We start from the raw sequence: 13,217 nt of genomic DNA on the forward strand, positions 1-13,217 counted from the left end.
TTTATTGTTATTAGTTGTAAACCTTGTAGCACAAGAGGAAAACAAAACAAAACACACATATTAATCTGTGCCATGACATAAAGCATGCAAACAAATCATGACAAGTAGCAATAATTAGTCATTTTGGGCTATATTTAATTTCAAAATGATCAAACCTTTGGACTAAATATTGCTAGGACATATACTGTGGTAGTTCTGCTGCAATAGCTGTCTTCTGCTCTGAGCAGCACCACCTCCTCCTCTCCTCAGGGCCAGCCTAGGTGGGGCTGTCAGCACGAACAAACCTCCTCCCCATGCACAGATCTGCGAAAGGTAGGGTCTCCCTGAAATTAAAACCTCGTATTGGCAGAGAAGCTCTGCTATAGATCTCTCCTAATGATCTAGCCAGCCCCCTGCCTGCCCCCTGAAGGCCTGGGTAGAGCACCTCTGTCATACAGCAAGGCTGCTCCCAGAGCTGAAGTGAGCATCCTCCTCCTCCTCAGCTGGGGATATTCCCCTGCACTGAATCGTGGAGGAATCAGAGCTGGTAGCTCCATGGTGCTGTCTTGAGATAAACCACTTCAGCTGTTGTTGGTATACAAATTTTGTCTTTCCAGTCACAAAATAGCTTTTTTTATTAATTATAAATCTTAGTCTTATTGAGACACTTTTCCAAAATCTTTCCTAGCCACTTCTTTTTTTTTTTCCTAACCTGAAGTGTCAGTGTTTTGAAAAAAATGTTATTTAAAAATGATAATTTTGGAAATAACCCTATTTTGATCCTTTTTATTTATTGCAAATTTGTTAAGAATAAACTTATTTATTTCTATTTCCTAACTGTGACGAGCTGGAGGAGTGTAGTGATACTTCACACAGCACGGTTATGCAGTCTGGAGCTTAATGGGAGATGTGATTCCTGGGCTACAGAGCTGGTTGCAGCTTTGAAGGAGAGTCCAGCCTGAGAAGTGATTTGCTCTGGCTTTTGCAAACTTCATTAGCTGGGACTGAAGTCAACCTAGACTTCTGGCACAGAGGAAGGTCTGTACAGTTTTCAAGGTTTCCTGCAGACTAGAAGACTGTCTAGCCTGTGGGCTTGGCTTACACACAGCCCCGCTCCAGCCTTAGAAGGCTAGTCCAACCTGGGCATTTAGCCTAGCAGAAGTTTGAGCTATCCCAGAATATTTAGTCCAGCTGAAGATCTTGTCCAGTTCAAAAACACAGTTTTAGCCTGGGAAAAGGCTAGAGTAATTCAGGATTGCAGGAGGGATTGTTATTTTTTTTTAACCTAAGATTTATGTTAACACGATTAATCTGTGAATCTTTGCTAAATTAGCCCAGCTTCTATGGGTCTGAAAATCCCAGCAAGCACATTTTCCCTGTGCTTTGTTTTGTTTTGTTTTTCCCATGACCGATGTCTCTGCCTTTCTCTCTCCACTATCTGTGTCTGCAGCAGTGCTGCAGTGCTTTTGTTCCGGGCCCTCGTACAAATGACGAAGTGGGGCCCAATATCCAACCCACTGCTTTCCCTTGTTAGAGCTGCCTGGCACATGGGCTCTCTGTCGTCTTCTGGGCCTGGCCTGCAACCCAGAACGGGTGGATGTGAGATGTCTGCATGAGTTCTCTCCTCTTGGAGAGGTGACTGGCATGGGGACAGCCCAGGACCCTTGCTGAGATCAGGGCAATCTATCAGGCAGGACAGACGACATCCTCTGGGCTGGAAGGGATAACAGCACTGCTACTTCACCTCTTTGTCTTTACCATTATCGTGATTTGTAGGGTTAATTAATAAAAATCTACAAACCTTCAGCCTGCAAGCAGAGTTAAGGCACTAAGCATACCCCAGTGCACTACGATGCAACAAGTAAGAAACGATTCACAAGACATTTCCCCTCGTTCCCAAATAATGTTAAAAGCAACACTAGTGGTCCCCTGCATTTCCCAGCTCCCTGTAGCTGGATGATGGCCACCAAATGGCTTCCCTACCAAAAGGCCCCTGTTAAAAGTCCTTCCTCTGCAGGTACCATGGTGATGAGTCTGGCACAAATGCCTGGAAAGATAAATATAGCTAGCATGCTGCTCCTGGGGCTGGATATAAATGTCTTCGTTCCATGTGTGCGCTGTTACTCCTGAGATAAGGAAAAAATGGCCTATAAAGTCCTCGTTGACCTGAGTCAATTAAAGCACAAAAAGAGCAGCTGAGTACGGCAGGGGCAGGCAGCTGCTGTTTATCAGCCTGGACCTCGATGCTCTCCCTGTTCGGTGCTGGGCTGAGTATGGAGGGAGGACAATGCAGCCACAGAAGAGGGAAACAAAACCAGGAAAGTAAAATGGAGGGAACTCATCTCTGGGGGAACGGCACTTTGAATGCCGAGTTGCTTTGGTTCCCAATACCCTTTGGTTCATGGAGACTGATCACTACCAGCTTTGTTCTGTGGCCCCTGGTGAAAAATAAAGGATCTGCTTCGTTCAGAAAATACTTTGGAGGTCAGAAAGTATTGTTCTTTCCCCTGGGGTTTTCAGCCCCAGTAGGGGGGCAGATCTGGTTTCCTAAATACAAAGAGGAGATCTAACAACGTCCTCTCTGCGCTGGTAGGGAAGGGGTGAGGGGAAGCCCTAGTGACCCAGCAAAACCGCACGGAATAAAATCCAGTGGAGATGTGGGCAGCTCAGCCAGCCTTTCGCATGTGATGGAATTAAACATGAGAAGGCAATTTGCATCATCCTTATGTGAGAAAAGAATAATGTTGCCTTTTTTTTTTTTTTTTTTTGGTGCTAATCCACATCAGTGGCAAAGAGGGTAGGAGGGAACTGGCAAGGGTTATCTTTGACCTACTTCTTTCATAATGCTAAAAACAGCCCTTTTAAACGAGAAACAATGGCAAAGCAAGGGTCTCAGATGAGATTCTGCATTTCCTCCCTTCCCACCAGGGTAAATAGGAGCTGAAAACCTTCAGCATCTTGGCAGCTATCGCTACACCTTTCAGGGAGACTGTGTTCAATCCACCCACATATTCCTTGTGTTGGAGGGCAAAGCACAGTAACATGCGTGTGGTTTACTACACAGGAAGGGTGAGCAGGACCCCATCATAGTCTATCTGATTTTAGTCAAATGTGCACCACAACTGAGTACTGGCACATTTTGGGGCCGGCATATCCTTTCGTGGTCCTTAAGAAAGGAAGTGGGATTTGATTTTTAAAGTGGGACTTAGTGAGGAAAAAAAAATTCCCCTTAAGCTGATTTCAGCAGACACCACAGTTTGCGGAGCCGTTCCCCTTTCTCGGCAGCATCTCATCCCCAAACATGCCTGGGCCTCACTCCTCTGAGCAGCCTGTGGGCCCACGTGTGCTCCAGCATTAAGAAATGTGGTAGGTTGGACTGAAAACTTCCTCTGAAACAGCTTGTCAACAGCAAACTGGACTTTTAATTAATTGAAGTTTCTGAGAAAAGTCCCTGCTTTGTCCTTTCCTTCCTCCCCCTACCTCTTTAAGTCAGATAACTGAGAATATCTTGTTTTATTTAGAAATATCAAAAGGATGTCTTGTGGGAATTTTGTTTCCCAGATGGACTACCTGTTCCCTCCTACACCACAAACAGCTGCCTCCTTGCCCTGGAGAGCAGTTTGTAGTGTGTGACGGGGATGTAATATGACAAGGTACGTGACTTGTGAAGAAACTCCAAGTATTGAAATATTACTCTGAGGAGGTTCCATGTCAGTTAGTACTTTGGTAGAGATATATATTTTTTTCCAATGTTTCAAGATTTTTTTCACTGTAGTCTACTCTTATGTTGAATGTCCTGTACGCATATTTGCTGTTGGCATACTGGCAAAGCTGAGCAGTGGAGAAGGGGATATGTGCTGCACAACAACTGAACTACACCACAATTTTAGAAGAGACTCTACAGCGTGGATTGAGCCAGACACAGTGATTATAAACAAGGTAGGTGTGCATCATCGCTAGGTTGTTCCACAGGAGGGTTTCAGGGAGCTCAACTTTGTTCAAAGTCCTTCCTGCAGTTCTTTTAGCTGCACTTTGTGTTTTTTTTTTTTTGTTCTGGTACGTCAGAGGAACAGCATCATGTCTGGAAGGGTATATGAGTGATACTGCAAATTCTGTTGCTATGGCTAATCATAGACAAAGAGGTCAACAGGAAGGTTTTTTTTTTGGCTCCAAAATTACATGTGACTTAGTACCGTATAAAGGTCTAGTTCTTCTGTGAAGATGTTAATGAAAAGGCAGGAGAGACATGATCAATACAGCACAAAATATCTCCTTTAAGACAACGACTGGCAGAAGACGGAATGACCTGCTCTCTCTCAGTGCCCCTCCTTCTGCTCTACTTAGAAAGCACAGGGAGATGAAAATCTTGTCGAGATAATCAGCAAAATGTAAAGATGTAAAAATGTGCTGAAGATTAAGAGTATTCAGGAATAAGGCAAGGGTGTCCAAAGAGTGGCTGAGAGCATAGCATATAGGACACACCTGTCTTTTCTGCAGGATGAAGGACAAGGCAATGATGATTACCCTCTGCAGGATGAAGGGAAGAGCACAAACAAAAAAGGAAATGGCAGCATGTCAGAGTATTGGACTCCTTCATCTCCTGAGAAATTTCATCACAGGGGACGATGATTGCTTTCAAGAGGCTGTGAAGAGAATATGTCTGGTACACGCAGCTCTGCTATCTAGAAGTAAATAGGGAGAGACAGGGGAGTCTCCTGAGGTTCAACAGGGAAGTTGCTTGAGAAATGCTTGTTCCTGATCCTGCTTTCTGCAGCAGTGACAGCACAAACACACAAAACCTGCTGGTCCTTGAAGTGAAATGCCGCAGATGGGATCTTATGGTTAACTGATGAAGTATTTCAGAAAAAGAGATGGTGAGGAGAAAGATTAGTGTGAAGAAGACACTCCTGGCAAGAAAGAAGGAGCTCCAGCTGTGTGAACCCATCCCAACTCCTTGCTGAAGACCTTGGCCTTTGGATGTGTAGCAGAAGGCAACCCCAAAGGCAGACTTTCAGGGTCTGAAAGATGTTCTCCGCAAGGTGCAGCATGATGAGGATTTAGCACCTAGGGCTGCTAGGTGGTAGGACTGAGGAAGGAAGTAACGGGAACAAAACTGTAACAAAACTCTTGGTCTGGGGGCCCTTTATCTCCTGTGGCACAATGTACTTTGCCCTAAATTTGTAGCAAAACACCCAAGCTCTGGAGACCCTTCTGCCTGATGCTTGTAGTGCAGCACTGAGCACGGCTGCAGGAAATCTGGCAGGGGGCTCGGTCCTTTTTGTCCTGTGCCCCTTCCCTAAAGCCAAGCAGCGAACCAGCAGGGCAGTTCTCCTAGGATCAGGAAAACCTCCTGTGGAGTGGCTTGTCACAGGCTCAGGTGCACGCTTAGCAATAGCAGAGATCTGGGGTTAGTTAGTGGCTCAGGTCACCAGGGTCAATCGTCTGTAACCCCAGTGTTACCTGGTGCAAATGAGACCAGCATTTGGCCAGCAAATCTGTAAAATGTATGTAATGGAATTGTGTCTGTCTGCCCCATTCTCCATTTGCCTGCTCCTTTTCGTTCTCTGCCGTCTCTTCTCAGACCTGACTGCTTTCATTATAAGGTTGAAGGGCAGTGCCGAGTGAGTACATTAATCTCATACATTTTCATGAATGTCAGTTACCACTTCGATTCCAGGAGATTTTTCTTACTTTCAGCAGAGCTGAGACTTAATGCTTTACACAGACCCCATCTCAGGTAAAACCTGGGGGTGTTGCTCCAAATCTGAACCTGCCATCTCTTCTTCCCATTGCCTCCCACCACGCTGATAGACCTTTGCTTTTTTCCTGTTGTATCTCTGTATACAATGGTTATCAGGAGAAGCCATTCCCCTTTCTGCCCTTGAAAGGCAATATCCACACAGGCTCTCAGGCAGAATTTGGAGTACAGAATCTCTGCTGTTCAATTACCATGGAGCTTAGCTCTTTCATGTGTGACTAGATTTTTTTTTTTTTTTTAACAGCAAGATTGAAGTTTAAAAGTACAGAAAAACGTCCAGTGTTTGAGATGGAGGACAGCTTCTGGTGTTGAAACTGGCAGAACTTATGGACTGCTGGGAAAGAGGACTATTTCAGAGAGAAAAATGTTTCTCTTGTAGTCTCAGTGCAGTGCCAGTGATGAGGTTCAGATCATTATGACCACAAAAAGGCCGAAAAGCATATAGCAAACTTTATATCTATTCATTTCTACACATGAAACTACCTTTTGCTTTCACGGACTCCATTTTACCCTTTGTAAAATAATCTCTGGCTGCACAGCAGCAGAAGTAAGGGCAGAGCAAGCTGGCAATATGTCCAAGGTATTCTTTATTTGAATTACAAAAATGCCAGTGAACTTTACTTACGGGTTAGCATTTGACTTTGCTGGATGCTCTGCAGAAATTAAGCGAAAAGGCAAATCCACCCCAAAGGGATTTTGGTGTAAGCCAGTGATTCCCTGAACTTATTTTGCTCAGGTACCGCTGCTGTGCGGCTGGGACTGCCACAGGCTGCAGCTCCCCCTGCCACCCTCAGCGGTGTCCCCTGGGGACGGACGGTGTGCTCCGTGCTCTCAAGTGGAAATAAAGGCAACCATTGCTGCTGCCAGGCTGTGGGCATGCAGAGAGGGAGACCAACGGCTCAAGCAAAGCAGTGGCACGTTCCCTGCAGTGGGAGCTTGTCTGCTCCTTGCTGGTGAAACCCCGGTGTCTGCCACCAGTGATGGTAGGGCTGCATCCCCCGCAGGCAGGGCGATCTCACCCCTTGGCAGCACCTTTCAGACACGCTCCTAAAATGGCTGAGAGCTGGAGGGTGTTACATGCGTGCTGGCTAGGCAACTGAAGCAAGGGGAAATATGTGATCTAAGATACATCTATTAATTTAGGGTCAAGATGTGACAGCCTACCACGAAGTTTTATAGCTATAGATAGTAACAGGAACAGTGACCTTTAATTATAGCAAGATAATGGGTGCTGCTGTAATACAGCAACAGCTAAAAATAAGAGGCAGTATAAAAATACCAAGTATCTCTGAATGTGATCACATTTTCCACTAATGGAAAACATAGCTCAACCCTCTGCCTTGCTGAAAAATATTTTCTTTTACAGATACTACGTTACAGTTAGATGCAGAGTTGGTTGGGTTAATTCAAGGCATCGTATTTGAATGGCACATGCAGAGTAACAAGAAAAGTGTGTGGATATTCCCACTTTGGTTTAAGCTGGAGTTATTAGATTTTAGTTGAGTTTGATTTGATTTGGTTTGAGTTTGAAGTAAATGAAACCACCGGTGAGTTAAAATAAGAGAGATTCTTCAATGCATTTGCATTAGCAAGTAATTCAGTGCTGCAGCTGTGGAGGCTGAAATGTGCTGAGGCCCCGACGTCCATACTGTGTGATTTTGGGGGGTATTACTGCAGCTGATCTGGTGGTCTTGTTTCATCCAAGAGCAATCCAGTGGATGCCACCCCAAGCTTGGAGAGCGAGGATGGGTAGGGCAGTTGCTTCAAAAACACACTTGGGATCTGGGCTAGAATGCTGATGTGGTGGCTTCCTGGCTGACGGAATGGCCTTCGGTGAGTTGGTGCACGTTGGTTTGTCCCAGAGGGCAGGGATTGCTCCCGGCCCCTGAGTCAGACCTGGGCTGCATCTCCCACGCCAGCAGAATGGAGATGCTTGCCATCACCCCGAGCAGCCCCTGCAGTTCCCTGCCTCGAGGAGAGGCCTTCCAAAGTGTCTGCTATTTCTGTGGATTGAAAATACTTTGGTTTGCTTTCCAAATATTAAATTTACCCATCTGTAGCTGAAGCTCCTATTAACGCACGGAATTTAACTTCGCTTTCCTCTCGCAGAAAGTTAAGCTGCCCTCTTGGAATTAAACCAGTGACCTAAGACAGGAAAGGATTGCTTACAACTCAAAACATCGCCGAGTAATACAGCCTGTAAAAGCAGACATAGTTCTCAACTTTGAAACGCACTTTTCACTTCTAAAGACAGTTGGGTATCTAGGTTTTTGTTATCTGCAAGGAAAACTTCCCACTCTGCAGGTTTTGCTGGCAAACTTTCTGCACCTATTCAGATAACACAATTTGTGAATTGTCTTGAAACGCACCGACAATTGCAAGCTGTGAATAGCAGCTCTATTAATATGCTAGTCAGGACTACCATTACGGCACAAATTATGGGGCGAACCGAAGGAAGTTTGAAGTGCAGACTGCTGAGCACTTAAAAGCAACCAGATCACAGCCCTGCCTCGGCACACATCCTGACACGATCGCATCTTTCCGATATCTGTTGACAAACTTTGGCTAATGTTTCTGCTTGCCGAAAGGTTTTCTGCCAATACAGCAACATATTGCAGATAAAACCTAATGAGCTGAGTTTAACAAAAAAATGCCATGTGGCTTCCTTGCAGTGATGCCCATCTGTCGGCTTAGTGAAGCAGCAGCGTGCTGCAGCTGTACCGCTTTGCTTTTTATCAAATCAAAATAAAGCTGTGCACCCCAGAGTCAGGTATGATAAACAGGCCAGCAAATTGCCTTACACGGGTATCATACAGCTCCTTATCTGTCTCACTTTTCAGAGCAGCGTAACCAGATGGCTTCTAACGGTGGGGGAAATTTTCTCCGTTATGTTTCTGGCATTGAGCTGGAGGGATGTAGTCCAGAAGTCCACCACCAAAACAACAGATATTTAAATTGGACTGGGACTGAGATTACAGCCTGCAAACAGAACTTTTGAAATTGAAGCAGATTTCATTAATAGCGAAGGAAATGCCTATTTAGAGTGGGTCTGGTGGAACAAAAAGGATGCAAAACAATGAAAAAAAGAGTCTTTGTGAGCAGCCTCATGGAACAATGAGGAGGTTGGCCTTCCTCCAACCTCCCGGCCGGCTGGTGCGAAGCAACTGGCCTTCCCACACCTCCCTTATTTATCACAGGGTCTGGAAACAGGCAAGACTTCCCTGGCCACAGGGTGGTGGCTGGCAGCATCCTCTCCTGCCAGGTCCCTCTGCAGTTGTGGGTGCAGGGGAGAACAGCCGCTCTGCGGTGGTTGGAAGCATGGCCATAAAGAAGGCTTGGGGATATGGAGCATCTGTCTGCGACAGAAATCCCTGCTGAGAGCAGGATGTCACAGGCTAAAGGCTTCAATTTCTCCTGGCTCATCTTTTTCCTGGTTCGTTTGGCAGACCGATCTGAAGTGTAAAATGTGAAAGGAGTTTGCTCTTCCTTTAACCGGCCAGTAAACAAATGCGTTAGTGCTTTTGTCTAATCAGTGACTTTGGCATCGATTCCGAGTTTGGGGAACAGTTAAGAAGGGTCTGGAGTCAGGGAAAAGCAGTTCTTGCTTGGTACACGGGGAGTAGAAACTCTGTTAATGCATGTGCCATGCCTTTGTGGGTGGGTTTGAAGTTCACTTGTTTCTAGGTCTGAAAGCCAAATTCCTCATTTGCTGCCAATGTGTACGCGAGCCCCTTCTATGGCTGGGAACACGCCGCAGATTTGCATGAGTTTGTGCTGTCACCAAGAGAAAAGTATGAAACGGAGCAGATTGTTACCAAATTATCACTGCTGATGAACTTTTTCAGCACATTTTTGCGAATGTAGACTTCTCCGAACATTTGTGTTGTAAGCATGTGTGTGTGCAGGTGTCTGCTCTGTGGGCTGTCAATCACACCAACATTTTAAAGGCTAAAACCTGGAGCTTCTCAGTTGTGAGCGCTTAGGCTAAACAGAAAATAAAAATGTCATCTTTAGAAAGCCAGCTGAAGGGAGGCAGAATTGGCAACTTTTGTCCCCAGATCATTAAAAAATTATCTGGATCCACTATCTTCCTGAGGAGCAGACTATTTACATTCATGTACCTTTGTTTGTAGGCAGGAGCCTCATTTTATGCACAGATACCTGAAAAAGTTGTCTTCTTTTCCCCTATTGCAAGCACTACATGCCTCAGGAAAACGTGCCTCTGAAAATGAGCAAAACAGTATTAAATAAGCTATAAAGTTGCTGAAGGTTGGTGCTGAGACAAAGACCTAACACACCTCATTCTTGCTCATTAGACATTTCAGGGCTGTGAATGTTGTGTACTGGGGTCATTCCTTGTGATGGTGAAGGCTGTATGCACGTGATCTAGATGAGACAGGACAGCCATATGATCGATGTCAGAATAAGGCAGCCCTCATTCATGGTCTTCTCTTCATCGTGTTGTGGCTGCATCCTGTGGATATAAGAAAATGAGCATGCACTTCTGAAAAGGCTGTCAGAATTAACATGAAGAGCATTGAGCTATTGTACAGTGTAGTGAAATCTGTTTCAAATTCTCTCCTGTTTCTTATGTTCTTCAGGACGTATATTTTTAACTCTTTTGCACTTCACCCCTGAGCAGTAAGCTGTATGGAAATCCTTCCTAAGCAGCACGAAGAACATTGCAGAAAAACGGTTCCTTTCCAGATGCTGCGATTTGCCCAAAAGCATGTTGAACAATTTGACTTTCTTCCTGGTATTTTTTATTCATGACTGCAATTTTTTCCTTTTAGCCAAGCTGTAGTTGAGATGAAGAATGAACAAGATGGCTGAGTTAAATATAGCGCTGGGGCTGAAGCATAACAGACTGTCCAGGGCTCCAGTCGTAAAAGAAGAAAGAAATTACTTCAGAGAGGATTAAGCTCTCTCTTGCTATAGAAGTTGTACATGATGTCAAAGAGTGGAGAGTGCTGAACAGCACGCTAGGAAAAGGAAAATCCTAGGATGCTGACCCAGAAAATTAACACGCTGCTCAGTGGTTAGCTCAAAATGGAAGAGGAGTTTCATGACTTTTTCCCAAACTAGTGACAGCTGTGACAAAGCCGTAAGATGGAGTTACAACTCCAGCTTTGTTCTGACCGTGCGTGCATGCCTGCAGGTAAGGAAAAGTCACTGCTCAGCTGCAGGGATGCCCCAGAGGGAGCGAGCTGCAGGGTGAGCGCTCTGCGGGCTGGACTGAAGCAAGAAGTAGAGCCAGGCTCCCTGCCCCACTTCAACTCCCAGGAGTAATGCCTGCCCTGCACCTCCTAATATCAGGAGGCATGAGAATTACTGCTGGAAGAATACATGAGACACTCAAACGGAGGGAGCGGGCTTGGATGATGTCCCTGACCCTGTCCCGTGGACCTGTTGTGCAGTAGCCGTGCCGTAGCCTCAGGACCAGCAATGCTCGTTGATGGGCGTGCAGCTTTGGGGCCTGGCTAGCAGCTCCCTACCCATGTTGGCAATATTGACCTGTCCAAGTCCAACAAAAAGACCTGGGCTGCCCCAGACAGTGAGCAGAAGGAGGGAGAGCTGTCTCTGAGAGCTGGTGGTCAAAAGCCATGGGGCTGTGTCTCCATCCCTGAGCATCTGCTGGCTTTCCAGAGCGGCAGGCACAGGGGACCTGTTCACACTGCTGTCCTCCTGTCTACATGAATGTAAATGCCCCTTCTGTGAAGCTAGGAATGAAAGAAAATTGCACATTGGGAGCAGGCGCATTCATTTTTCTATTGATTAAACTAACCTGAAAATAGTGGTGATTAACAAAATGTTTCATTGAAATATGTCCAATTCCTTTCTCTGTACAGTAGCCACTACAGTAAAATGCTATTTATGCTGAACATAACGCAGTCATCATAACGCCCATGGAGCAATTTAACCCACATGTGCACTAACTTCTAGAAAATCATTCCCTTTCAATACCCACCATTTGTGGGGAAAAGGGGCTGCTGGACACTGGTTTGATTTTAATTTGTGTGTCTTCAGATCTACACTAAAGCTATTTGCCCATGGATTTTCATGCCTTTTATGAGGAATGATTTAATGGAAAAGAATGTGTTTCACATTTAGTGACCCTGAGCATTAGAAATGGGTGAAGAATTGATTTTTTGGTTTGCTGACCAAGCTAAGAATGTGTGAGGAAAATGTTTGAGGGTTGATCCCCGTGTCACCCAGCTCCCCAACTTTTTAATTTTCCCACAGATACATAGAAGAAAAAGCCAAAAAAGATTGTGTTGGCCCAAACATTTCTTTGACATAGAAAAAAATGTGTTGTTCTGAAAATGTGAAAATGAAAGGCTTGGCATGTTTTTTATCAGGAAGAAAAAAAAAAATCACACACAAAAAAACATAACCAACCAAACAAAAAACCTCCACCAGCAACGCTGTGTTTTCCAGTGTAAACACTGGAATCTGTGAACTAGGTCAGTTGACCAAGCCTGCGGTGTTTTATTCCCTGTACTTTTGGGAATAAGTAAGGTCTGATCCCCCACTCCAGGAGCTCATCAGTAGTGCCAGCTCATCGCGAAACTGGGACAACCTGTGCAGAACCAGTGCCCAGTTCTGCTGGGCTCCCAGAGCCTGGGCTCCCCCTTGTCCTCAGGGGAAGCGAGCAGTAACGGCGGCCTTGTCCCTGTTCACTTTGTTCCTGAACACCTTGTGTTGGTGCAAACCAGCAGTAGCTTCAAACACAACAAGAGGCTAGAGTATAATCCAATAAAGAGACCACTAGTTACTTGTTCTTTAAAAAAAAAAATAATTGAGTTTTCAGTGTAACCTCAAAAAGTCTCAAACATTTTTAAACATAGGAAGGAAAGGGGTTTGGCCCGTTCGCAAGAATTCATCTGAAACCAAGTTAGATATCTGTAGATACTTAAATGCCTCATGATCATAGTCCGTACCTCCTCATGGTTTTGTACTTGTGGAATTCATCAGTATGCTTTTATTTTTTTTTAGCTTAGAAAGGGTGGTACAACTGTATATGAGGCTGTTTTGTTTGCTCTCAGATAAGCTGGAATATTTTATAACATTTTCTGGTCAATTTTCCAGTCCTGTGTCAGTTAAATAAACTTTCTGACGTTAGCCGCAGAAAGCCTAGGCCTGTAATCGTTCTCTGTTAAGCTACCTCTTTGCTTGTTGCCCCAGAAGATGTTTTCCATTGCCTTGGTTCTATTTATATGAAAGGCCATTATGTGATATATTTTAGGAGCTTTTCCATGAAAGACTTTGGAAAGTTTGATTCTTGGTTATTGAAAGAGGAGGTGTTGAAAACAAGTGCTCTGAAAGCCAAGAAAGTCAAACCTGGAATGTTTCACTAGGATGAAACTGCTTGATTTTAAGAGCTTTGTCTCTCTTTTACCTGCTTTTGTGTGCTGTCCAGTCTGCTAGTCTTTGGGAGGGGGATGCTATTAATTGGAGAGAAGGGAGAAGCATGAATGAA

At 44.9% G+C, this 13,217-nt stretch overlaps 1 long non-coding RNA gene across 2 annotated transcripts in view; it reads left to right on the plus strand.

The window, feature by feature from the left end:
• The window catches only part of LOC106045214 (uncharacterized), a 59,928-nt gene extending 48,580 nt beyond the window's left edge, over positions 1 to 11,348 (plus strand). Inside the window, exon 5 of one of the 2 annotated variants that reach the window (XR_010832705.1) lies at positions 10,531 to 11,348. This is a non-coding gene — a long non-coding RNA (uncharacterized lncRNA). The other variant, XR_010832704.1, reaches the window with a different exon arrangement.
• The last annotated feature ends 1,869 nt before the right edge of the window (positions 11,349 to 13,217 follow it).

Source organism: Anser cygnoides, chromosome 7 (assembly GCF_040182565.1).
Source record: "Anser cygnoides isolate HZ-2024a breed goose chromosome 7, Taihu_goose_T2T_genome, whole genome shotgun sequence".
NCBI classification, from domain to species: Eukaryota; Metazoa; Chordata; class Aves; order Anseriformes; family Anatidae; genus Anser; species Anser cygnoides.